The following is a 12,341-nucleotide window of genomic DNA, read 5'->3' as shown; positions in this document are numbered from 1 at the left end:
GGTGCGCTGTCACCAATGTGTATTTACTGATTAGGGTGCGCCGTCTTGCGTTGGTCACTGGTCTCGGGCTTCCGGCGGGCTCGGACACAAATATTTTAATTAATCTCGGGCTCGGGTCGGATTTGAGAACTTTTCTGTCGGTTGAGAGCCGGGCTCGGACAGAAAAATCGATCCCAAAAAAAAAAAAAAAAAGTGAGGGTGAGGGTGAGGGGGGGGGGGGGGGGGGGGGGGGGGGGGCGGCACCAGCACCGGGTTTCGCCCGGGGCGTAAATCAGTGTCGGACCGCCACTGCGTGTTAAGGTAGCCTAAGGCTCTGTTTACATTAATTCATTTCACCATTTCTTCGTGTCGGCGTCTTGCAAACTATTTACATTTACACTGAAACGGGGATCGGCTGATTCGCTAGTCACATGACTAATCAGCCTTCACATCACATGATCGCCCTTGCATCTGGAGCATGCGCAACTGCTTTATATTAACAGAGTTATCAGGGCTGCTCTGGACATTCGAAAGTTCTCGCGCCATTCTTCGGCGACAACAACTTGGTCCACGAAATTGTCCCACCATGCGCTGCTTCTTCCCGGTGTAACCCAAAAGCGGCGCTCCATGTACGGCTTGCGTTGCTGCAGTGGCTGGGTTCTCATCATAAAAGCCGAGTAGCTAGAGCTCAGCACTGTGGATCCTCGTTGCTCACCGTTTACAACTGCTAAAATCAGCATCGTATGCGAATGCTTACGTGGGCTCCGGCGTTTTTGAATCCTTCCACCTATGAAGTCGTATTCCAGTAGGACTTTAGCGCGTTAATTTCGATTAATTAACTACACACATATTAGCGCGTTAAAAAAAATAACGCATTTTAATCGCACACTATAATTTTTTTTTTTATTTTTTTATTTTTTTAATACAGACGGATGGAAGCGTCGACAAGAGCGTGGTCAGCAACCCCATAGCTACCCCAACTTTGGGGCTAGAGGCAGGTTTACTGCTCACAAAGAACAGAAGTGCAGTGCAACAACGACAACAATATTAAGAAGTAAAGAATCACGTATGTTGCTGCGTGGTAGCCTACCCCCGTTTTTCGTTCTTTAGCTGATAAATATACATATGGAAAGGTATAAAACACCAGCTTTACTGGTGAAACGGCTATCCACATTGTTCCTAGATCTACAGTAGCTGTGGTGATGTCATTCTACAGTCAGCCAATCACGTCTGTTCTAAATTACCCGGGGAAATCGGAGGTCTAAAATAATATTTCCATAAAGCAGATTTAGGAGATAAATAGAAACCCTATTTAATTGTATTCTCAGTTTAATTCGTTTTTTAATAGTCATATGTTACAGTTTTCCTCTCATTTTAGCACCCATTCACTCATAACGTAGCTAAACTGCAATTCTAAATGGATATTTGGCGATTCTAACTGGAATATGGCGATTTTGAGGATGTCCTTCCTCAAGTAACACAAATAAGGTAGGAAATCCCAGTTGTTTTTCATATGCTCGCCGAAACACTATTATCAAATAGTCTTCTTGTGACTTGGTTTGTTAGTCGACTCTAGGGGCTTGCAGTCTATCTAGAGCTACTTGCTAAGTAGCCTAGTGTCAGTGCAGTTAGCACCATCTTTTGAAAATAACGGACACACTTTTTACTTTATGTTAGGTTGCCAACGTGCTTCCTCTGCCATAATGTGATGCGAGTAGATTGGCTTGAGTAGGCTATGTGTCCGCTGTGGCAGCGGACAGACTGGTGTGAGCAACAAGTTTGAACGTAATGTTGTGCCTGTGTGATTTAGCACTGTACGAGGCTACTGTTGGAAGCCCGCCGGGTAGAACTATCTCTTGAAAGTTGTCGCCTACAACTGTTGTGCGTCAGATGAGATGAAATAGAAAGTCCGCACTGTAGCTCATTCACTCCCAGCTCTTTTTTTCCAAGATGAAGTTGCTCAAAACTTATTTGAGGAACACAGTGGGCAAAGTAGCCTTTGTGGATTGGCTATTTCATCCTTAGTGAACGGGCTATGAATGAATGAGATGGACAGGTGCCTGGGTGTGCGTGTGTGGTTGTGAACACGGGCTGGGGCTGTCTGCCCCTGGATCTGCAGCTGTTCCACCACAACGCACAGTGCGACATCTGTCTGCTTGTGAGCAATAAGCTCCGCTGATAACAAAGTTTACAGTATGCAAGGTAACGTTGTTGCGTTGATGCGCGGGGGTGTGTGTGCTGTTTTGACTCGCAACCCCTCACATTCATGCAGCAACTGCATAGCAACCCCAACGAAAAATCGCTGGCACCGCCGCTGATCAAGCCTCAAATATCACCTCAACGCTAAACATGTAGCAGCTAGCGTGGAAGCTAACGGGGGCCCAACGCAGCTTAACATCCAAGATTCTATATACTGTGTTTTCATGCTACATTCAGATTTCAATTAGGGATATGTTCTGTGTTTATTGAAATATTGTTGAAAATGTTAATTTTCTAAAGGATAAAGTATATGCGATTAAAATGCGATTAATTTCGATTAATTAATTTCAAAGCCTGTAGTTAACGCGATTAAAAATTTTAATCGAGTCACAGCCCTAATTTTAATGTAAATGGACAGTGCATCCGCGATAGAAACGATATAGAAACAGATTAGTATAAATGGCACCTAAGCTGAGTGAAGCTGACACCCCACCCACGTGAAAAAATTCAAGGAAACAGATTGATCGGTTAGTGCTCGGTTTGTGCTGGTTTGTGCCGTTAAAATTTTCGTTTGTGCTGCTTTGGTTTCTGAGATATTAAAGATTATTTTTTAGGTCATCCAAAGGTCACCATCCCCCCATCTTGCTCCAAAACAAACCAGAGTGGTCTACTTTTTTAGTGCTACGTTTGTGCTGTTGAAACTGGCATTTGTGCTGCTTTCGTCTCCGAGTTACGTTTTACTTTCAGTTGATCACATGATTTCACTATATTGATCAGGGGGCAATGAATTTCATCTGCTGCAGGTTGTAGTCATTCTGTTTTGTTCTAGTAAGTTCTTTTCTCCAATTTAGTCAGTGGGAAGTTGTCGGATATGTTACTAACGCAGGAAAAATAAATAAAAAATAATTAGCACTAAGAGGTGTTGTGGTGATAATTTAAGTTTGGTTCTGTCTCCTTCCTGTTTGGCTGTAGTGCACTGATGAGAGGTGCAGACAAGGAAGAGATGACCGGTAGATTTGGGCTGGTGCAGGTAGGGTTGGATGTCCAATAAGGAATATGGTCACACACACACGTACAAGGACATCAAGCAAGTAAAAGGCAAAAATGGTGAAATGAAACCACATTATGCAGAAGGAAAGAAGAAGAGTGATATATAGAGATGGGGGGATGTCACCGATGATTTCAGCATCAGATTATTAAACAATGATGCAGTGAAATAACTTGAAGATCACCACAGAGGTAGCTGGGGACATGTAGAACAAGAATCAGATGGAGTTTGCAGAAAACAATTTAAATTAATTTTTTTATGAATATTTTAATCTAGCCACATACATCATGCATTGGGTATGATTTCAGCATCAGATTATTAAACAATGATGCAGTGAAATAACTTGAAAATCCCAACAAAGGTAGCTGGGGACATGTAGAACAAGAATCAGATGGAGTTTGCAGAAAACAATTTGAATTTTTGTTTTTATGAATATTTTAATCTGGCCATATACATCGTGCATTGGGCTCAAACGCTTTACCGTACGACGCGATGTAGACGCGCACTCGATTTTCAAGTGTAGATCGCGCGACCGTGCCTCTCTGAAGCGCAGATGGCGTGACCGCAGTGATGTTTCAGACGGCCTAAACAAGACCGCGCAGATGGCTTTTAACTTTTAATATGGGGACAATATCGCGTCAATACGCATCATCGAATGCAATGCCTATTATTTATCATGAAACCTCAATTCGGAAGTAATGGACCTAGCTTGTACCCAGCACTTTTCAAACCTTACTCAGGTTTATGGTAATTGTCCCCAGCACTTCTGAAATCAAACTGACGCCCATGGAACAGCTGCATTTACGTTAAGTAGAGCCAGAGACTGATTGCACCACGCTGCACCACAGAGCGCCACAGGAAGTCATTCCTGCCTGTGGCCATCAAACTGTATAATTCCAGTCTCTGACATCACTTCCCCATGTGCAATAACCCGGTCATAACAATAATAATTAGCTACTGAGTAGCATTGTAAATACTGTTTATTGTTTATTCTATTTTTGTACATATCGATATTTTTATTCTTATTTTATTTTTATTTTATTTTTTTCCCTATCTTATTCTTATTAATCTTTATTTTCCTGTAAATAAGAGCACTGCAACAAAAGAATTTCCCGCAAGGGATTAATAAAGTTATTCTGATTCTGATTCTGAAATCAGTAAAAGTATCACAATGTATTTCTAACAAAGGGATGGCAAATTAGCAAGCAAGAAAATGATTAAATAAATAAATAAATACATAAATAAATAAATAAATAAATATGCGCGAGTTTAACCCCCCCAATGGTAGACCCAAAGTTACGCCCTTGGGCGCAGTGCATGTGAGCTGCATAGTGACAGCGAGTGAAAGGTGACAACGGTGAGTTCATAAGAGTGACTTTAGTTTTCTCTTCTGACCATCATGCAGCTATTCATTTAGTCATAGAGAGAAATTAGTTGCATAGTTGAGCAACTAGTGCTAACTAATAGGCTACTAGACGAGCCTGGTGCTCGCGGCGGCTCCGTGGGCCGGAGGACAGAGGACAGCCGCGAGCTCCGTGGCTCCGTGGCTGTCCTCTGTTCTCCTGCCCTCCGGCTCACGGAGACTCCGCGGAGCACCAGGCTCGGCCCCGTGGCTCACGCTCCTCGGCGGCTCCGTCGCGAGTCGTCGATGGGCTACCGACGGAGGGGGTCCGCGCCGCCTCCGTGAGCCGAAGGTCAGGCGGACAGGCGGACAGAGGAGGACAGGCGGACAGAGGATGACAGCCGGACAGAGGAGGACAGGGGGACAGAGGAGGACTGGCGGACAGAGGAGGACAGGCGGACAGAGGAGGACAGGGGGACAGAGGAGGACAGCCGCGGAGCCACGGAGCGTGAGCTGCACGCATAGTGACAGCGAGTGAAAGGGTGAGGTGACACACTGAGACTGACTTGCTCTTCAGAGAATCACGCAGCTATTGAGAAGCTGAAAATGTATGGGTAGTTGTTTTTAAAAAGTTAAACATTTGGTAAAAGAGTGAAATCTTTAGTGTTGAGAGAGCTACTTGCCATTAAACACAACATTTGTACATGTTATGTAACAGCATGTATATACGTCTGTAAGCACATGTTTCTGCATTGTTACATGTGGAGGTGTCAGGCCCAGCGAGTTTGCTGCAGCCTCATCAGTTTGGCTCAGAAGAGCTTCAGGCATTGGTGATGCTGCATGTTGAAAACAACGACGCCACCTCATCCGGGTGTGGGCGTGGCCAGGTGGCGAAGGTTATGTTTTTGCTTTGCTGCATTGACAGCCTTAACATCATCGTACGGTCTTGAAACTTGCCACACATGTCCACGCAAAGAAGCTCGTATTTATGTGATGGGTCTCATGTGTGGGCGAAGCTGCGTCCCTTCGACATTTAAAAAACCTGCTGATGATGTATTTATATGAATGGGATTCTCACAGTGCATGTCTGACGGTGCCCAGTGCGACCCTGATGGCAGCTTGTGTGGGGCCCATCATTGCTGCTTGCACCTTTATTATAATTGTTTTGTGTTTAATCACAGGATTTCCAATGGCTGCGAGGAGAAGGAGGAAACCGCCATTATAAGATGCAATAGAACATGCTGTCAAGGCACAGGACAAGACAGCAGAACTGGACGTAAAATACATCCATTCCTTTAAAGGGACTCTATTTGTGTGTTTATATTATACATTCAGGTTCCAAAATGAAAACCAGCCACCTGCAATAGGCAGGTAGATGACCTCGCTGGTATAAAATGTAAAACATTCTCTTTGTTTTGTGTTGCGGTATGAATCCAGCACACTTTAAATGTGGTGCATTTTCACCCCTCCAATCTGTAGTCAGTGTTTCTGACCGGCAGCCTTGCATGACCTTATCAGACTGAATACTAGCTGATGTTTGCTGAGTTGTCAGCTCCAAGACAAGAAATTGACAGTGTTTGTATTGTTAAGAATCTAAACACGAAAGAAATATGATGAAAAGCAGATTGCTGGACATAGCAGACAGTGATAAAAGGTATGATACAGAGAGCAGCAGAAAGACGATGCATGAATGAACAATTAAGCTTGTAGAGCCCATTTAATAGCATTTTTTTTTCCCATATCTTTAGAGAAATGCATGTTAAATAAAAATGTTATCTATGTAGTAGCCCTTTATTAATGATAGCTCTCGTTCTTTCATGTTCATGTGGTCATTGATTTGTTTAGAATAAATAGCTTCACCATTTTTAAGGTATGCTAAAATAACATGTAATCTGTCTAACCAGGTCGAGGGGTGTTTGCAAAAGCTCCTTTCAGCAAAGGTGACTTTGTGGTGGAGTACAGAGGACAACTAATAACCTCTGAAGAATCAGTAAGGAGGAGGACCTGTCACAGATCATGTGCTGTTTGATTTCCACTGGAAAGAAAAGAAGTGGTGCTAAGGTTTTGGTTGATTGTGAGATTTCTGCACAATTGAGTTTTTTCATAACAAAAACAAATGTGATATTTTTTTTCCAGTTAGCGATCTGCAGCTATTAGTAATTTGTAAAATGGAGTTATAGCAAATAACATGAGGTAATGTAATTAGTTATTAAATATTTCTGAGTATAATCATTCATTTAGTATCTTTCTCAAGTATTGATATATCTCAAGAAGATGACAGCCTTGGACGACTTGTCAATGATGACCACAGACAGCCCAATTACAAAATGAAGAAGATCTTATCAGAGGGCAAACCATACCTCTGTTTATTTGCCTTTTGGGACATTCTACCCGAAGAAGAAATAACATATGACTATGGTGACAGCGATTGGCCATGGAGGAAACAGGTTTGTTATGAATGATAGTCAGTGTGACGTCAAGAAAGTGCAATGATTGCAAATAATGGCTTATTGTCAGATCTTTACAGTCACTGCAGTGCTACAGCAGGCTACATACGTGTCACATCATTCATAGCCAAGCTGTATCTATGCAAAAATATTTGTTTAATTGGTGAATGTGTTCCTGTTGAAGAGCTTTGCATTAATAGTATGTTATTATTTCAGTTATGTGCTGACAAGTCCTCTGATACCGAAGTCTCCCAAACAGCAGAGCAGACTGCTGAGAGACATTCACCTGCCATCATGGAGGTAAGAATCAGTTGTATTTCAATACTGTTTTTTTCTTTTTTAGTCAAATATGTGCAAAGTTTACTATTGTGCATACTGTTTGTTTTGATTTAGTTTAGATCAGTCCCGCTCAGATGTCAAATATGTTTCCAAGCACAGTTGGGTTTTACTGATCAAGTGGGGACTGTCCAGTCATGTGCTATGGCTGCTGTGTTACACACTTGTCAGGTGTCTTTTAGGTGCTCTTCTGGTGAGGCCTTAATGGTCATCTTATAAAGGCAAACCAACTAATGTGAAAAATTTAAATTTGTTTAAAAAGGGAAAGAAAACAGAATCTACAAAACCTTGAAACACTACGGATTTTCCATGTCTCACTGATCGAACGCAAGACTCTACTTGATACATTCAACCACTCTGAGAAAAACCAACAAGCTTCAGTTGTGAGATCTATTCCTTTTGATGTATCAAGGAATGGATCGTTTGGTCAGAAATGGTTTGTTAATTTGGAAGCGCTAAGAATACATCAACCGAAGGGGAATTAGCTCAAATGGTAGAGCGCTCGCTGCGCAAAGGAAGGGAGCCGATCTTTGAGCCCGTCAACGCAAGTGAAAAGACGCAGAAAATACAGATTAATTAAATATCAGAGACATTTTTCCATGCAGCTATAGTCAGACGATATCTCTGTGCATTATGGAAGATTTTGAATACTATGTCAATGGACTCACCTGCCGCGAGTTAGTTTCGAACCAGATATGTGCCGGACAGAGCTGTGATGCGCCCTCGCGATCAGAAATCCGATCGCGATTTATGATCATTGTATTAATTAATACTTATTTTGTGTATTACTAAGAACATGGCTTTAGCTTTAGGGTTATATGCTCCCAATGACCAATAATGCTTATCTGTTTATTGTTATTATAATAACAATAACAATCGCCATAATGATAATGAGTGTGCCTGATACCATAGCAGTGTCACGTCATTGTATTGATTCATACTTATAATTCTGTGTTTATTATGAAGAGCATTGCTGTGGATTTAATATCACATGCCCCCCTAATGACTTGTCATGTTTATTTCTGTTTCTGTATAATAATGATAACAATAAAGTGTCTTCAAAGACTGTGGGAGCTGGTATATGGAGTAAATGGAGCTTTCTTGATGATGTACAGATGATGAGTCTTAAATTTTGGTACAATCAGATCTAATGTAGATGAACAAAATGTAAAATAAACAAATATTTAAGAATCAAGAGTCTTTATTGGCATTATACAAGATAATGAAATCTCCTTCAGACTCACGGTTAAAAGGCACACTTTGAAGTGAAACTATACACACAAGTAAAAAAAACTGTACACTAAGTAAAAAATACTGTACAGAAAAAATATATACATACTATAGCACACAATATACAATATTTACAAGAGAAACAGATTTATTTTGCTGGTCTCTGTTCTGCCAGCCACTCTTCCAGAGTTTTGCCGTTCGAGGCACGTGAGCAAAATGTCTTATTGCCGTGACGACTGTGCCCGAACTCTTTAGTCTTGGGGTGCCCACACTGGCTGCAGGTGTTGTAGCCGACTCCTCTGACGTATTTCCTTTTCTGGACTCCACTCTCCTCCTCGAGAGCCCGCTGGCGCCTGTTCCTCTCTGTGAACCGGGACACAGGAGCAGCAGGGGGCAGAATGGGAGGAGCTGGGCCTGCACTAGATGTTGAGGCACCAGAAGCTGTCAGCATTATGAACTGCACGGGCTGTGCAGTGTCTGGTGCCGTGGGGGTGGGTAAAATTGATTGCACCCTGGTGGCAGCAGCGGGCCGTCGGCCTGGCCGCAGAACAGGAGCCTGTCCTTCCAGATTTGGAGGGAGGACAAACTCATGCCTGGGGCCAGATGTGGAGGGAAGGAGCCCCAGCTTCTCCTTGGGTGATGGAAGCTGGTCGGGTGCCAGAGGAATCGGGTTGGTTGCAGTCATTCCCTGAGAAAGGACACTCTTCTCCTGGCTCTTTTGTCGTCGTTGAAACCTGAGAGAAGACCAGTTTTGTTAGATATGTATTCATTAGAGAGCTCTTCAGTCAATTTGAGGTGAATAATGTGCCTGACCTACCATTGAATGAGTGTCCTCTGATTTAGCTCAAAGAGCTGGATCATGGTCTCAGCCAGAACCCGCGGACTGTTGAGCACTAGGTCCCGGATGTGGTGGTAGTCGCTGAGTATCTTGGTCCATCTGGGGGTGGAAACTCCAGCCTTCTTGGTGGTGGTCTTGTGCAAAGTGCACAGCCGTGTGCACATTGCCTCCACCAAGCGGCTGGTGCTGGGCCACTGTGCTGGCCCCCCAGGATGTCCAATCAAGCAGCGCTTGACACTCTCCACACCCGGCGTGACTCCAGACCGCTTAGGAGCCTTAAAACGGCCACTTGTCAGTCTGGGCTGATGACGAGGCTGGTAGTTGACCCGCTCTTTGTCTCCTTCAGGGAGAGCTGTCCACAGCTGGATGACCTGGGTCACCTGCAGCTCAGTGAGGTAAGAAGCCTCACGGAGACCCACCAGGTAACCCGCCAGATCCTGGACCTTGTCCCACCCAGCGATCCCATCTGGTCCGAAGACTGCTCCCTAATAAATGAATTGATTAATAGTAATATATATGAAATAAAATGTCATTAGATTGAAATAGCCAGTAATGTGTCTTACCTGAGAAGTGTCAGGAAGCGCTGAAGGGCCAGCGACAGGATGTTGTCCCCCGTCATGTGACGTGGACGGCAGGTCAGCAGGTGATGGAGGGGCCTGAGGTGGTGAGGCCTGAGGACTCGTCATCAGCGATGAGGGCCTGTTCTCCAGATCACGGGAGAGGTCATCCTCATGGAGCTCAGGAACGGTGATGTCGTTGAAGGTCTCCTCTTCAAACCCCTCATCCCGTACGTCCTCATCACTGACTGCCTCCACCAGCCTGTCCTCCTCCTCTGGGCTCTGGAGCACAGGAGTCAGTGTGTTGCCGGTCTGGCTGTACAAGTACTCCATTCCCAGCAACTCACCTACAAAAACAACACATAAAACAGAAAGTAATTAATATTTCACCTTATATCTATCTAACAGTTTGTCTTCTCCTGGACAGCAGCTACACTTTCTCTTCCCGCTGCCTTTAATACATTAAAGGTTTAACTGATTAATAAATAGTGTTATTAAAGGTCACATTAATCACGCTGTTCTTTTTCATGTTGAATGGGGCATTATTTCTTGCCTGTGTATGCTCCAGGCGTGCGATAGCGCTCATCCCAGCATCTCCCGAGCACCCTTTGGCTGAGCTGGTCCACTGCCTCTCTCAGAGCGCTGCCGTAAGAGCGGAAAGCAGGTGCTCCTTTGACGGCGTCCTCCATCCGGTCATCATTCCAGCGCATCAGCCCTTCCAGGAGATACGCCTGGAAATGCGCATCACTGGCACTGGTTCCTGAAGGGAAATAAACAAAGAAGCGTTTGTCACATTCGTACAAGATATTCACTACATATGACATACATATGCTGTGAAGGATCTGTAACATGTCATAGAATTATGTTAAAAAATAATTGGCTTTACAACCAGACATTGAGACAATATAGGTAGTAACCCATATGTATGCAATACCTGGAATAAATCTGTTCAGGTGGAGGTGGAAGGACTCCAGGGAGGTGGAGCCACGGGCACACCTGTAGCAGCACAGCTCCACACCGCCTTTCTTCAGGGTGCCTGTCCTGATGTAAAGTGGGAAGTCCTCTGGGTCTTGGATGCAGCCCACATGTTTCCTCTGCTCCTGCCATATCTGCTGGATCCGTTCATGGTCCAGCAGAGGAACGCCCAGAGTGTCCTTCCCACTTACACTGTCAAACAGACTGATCAGTGTGCCAATCAGTCTGGTGGTCTCCTCCACCCCTCTGGTCCTCCTCCTGCAGTGCAGCGCCAACTCCCTCCGGGTAATACGAGTGGTCAGCGCCTCCTCCGAGATGTGGCCGATCCTCTTTGCTGCCAGCTCACCCTCCTTGGCACGGCGCAGAGCAGCAACATCTTCCGGATCCCACTCAAAAATGCACGTGGACAGGCGTGCCATGAAGATGCTGTACATGAGATGGGCCTCAGTTGTGACGCCTGCAGCAAACCGCCGCATGAAATGCCAGATATCAAGGCGCACCTGAAGCCCATCCCACTCTGAAAACATGGCCTTCACCCGACAAGGGCCATGCTGACTGCAGCAGTCTCTGTCCACGTACATAATTCTGGGTGGCGCCTCTCCTGCCACACTGTACCGCTTCATCAGGCCAGCTGCCATCGCGTCCAGTGCTTGTCCCTCGCCGGCTGTCAGGACCGAGACAAGAACCTGACCGTGCTCGTTGCCCACATTCGTGCACCAGGCAGCTGTACCTGCAGCAGCACCAGCAAGTTTCTTGGTGACCTATGCAGAAAAGATAAAGATTAGAAAAAAAAAAGAGTTCAAATCTGTATTCATTATGTATACACTCAAAATTCTGCTTATAAACAGAGCTGTGATACCTTTTTCGTGGAGTCCATCTTGAGGACAGAGCCAAAGATGCTGGTGATTTTGGCTTTGACCTCATGAAGTCGCCCAAGAACATCCCTGGCATACACGGCTAACAGCCACTTGGGCTTGGGAAGCGCAGGTAAGAGGGGAGGCTCGGCGAATGCAGGGGGGCGCACTACAGAGGACCTTGTGAATGGTTCACAAGCTGTGAGGTACTGCAGGACACGCTGCATCCATGTTTCGCTGTGTTGTTCCAGCAGCTTTTTGTACAGCTGAGTCACACTGTTGCCCATCGTCCTCTCCCTCATCATCCTCAGCACCCGGATGTCACATGAGTATCTAAGGGAAGGAAAGAGTGTAATGTCAAGAACAACTCAAATGCAAGCACCTCATAATGGTTAACATTCATTATGAATGACCTGTATGTAAGCAAAGCTGGAAACTGGCTGCGGTGGCCCATATCCAGCTGGCCTAAGATGTCCTCGGACCAAGCAGGATACTTTTTAGAGCAGCCTTTGCACTCCAGGTACTCAGTGGCAAGG

The sequence above is a fragment of the Odontesthes bonariensis genome, chromosome 11 (genome assembly GCF_027942865.1).
Source record: "Odontesthes bonariensis isolate fOdoBon6 chromosome 11, fOdoBon6.hap1, whole genome shotgun sequence".
Taxonomy (NCBI): domain Eukaryota; kingdom Metazoa; phylum Chordata; class Actinopteri; order Atheriniformes; family Atherinopsidae; genus Odontesthes; species Odontesthes bonariensis.
This window is presented reverse-complemented; position numbering follows the sequence as displayed.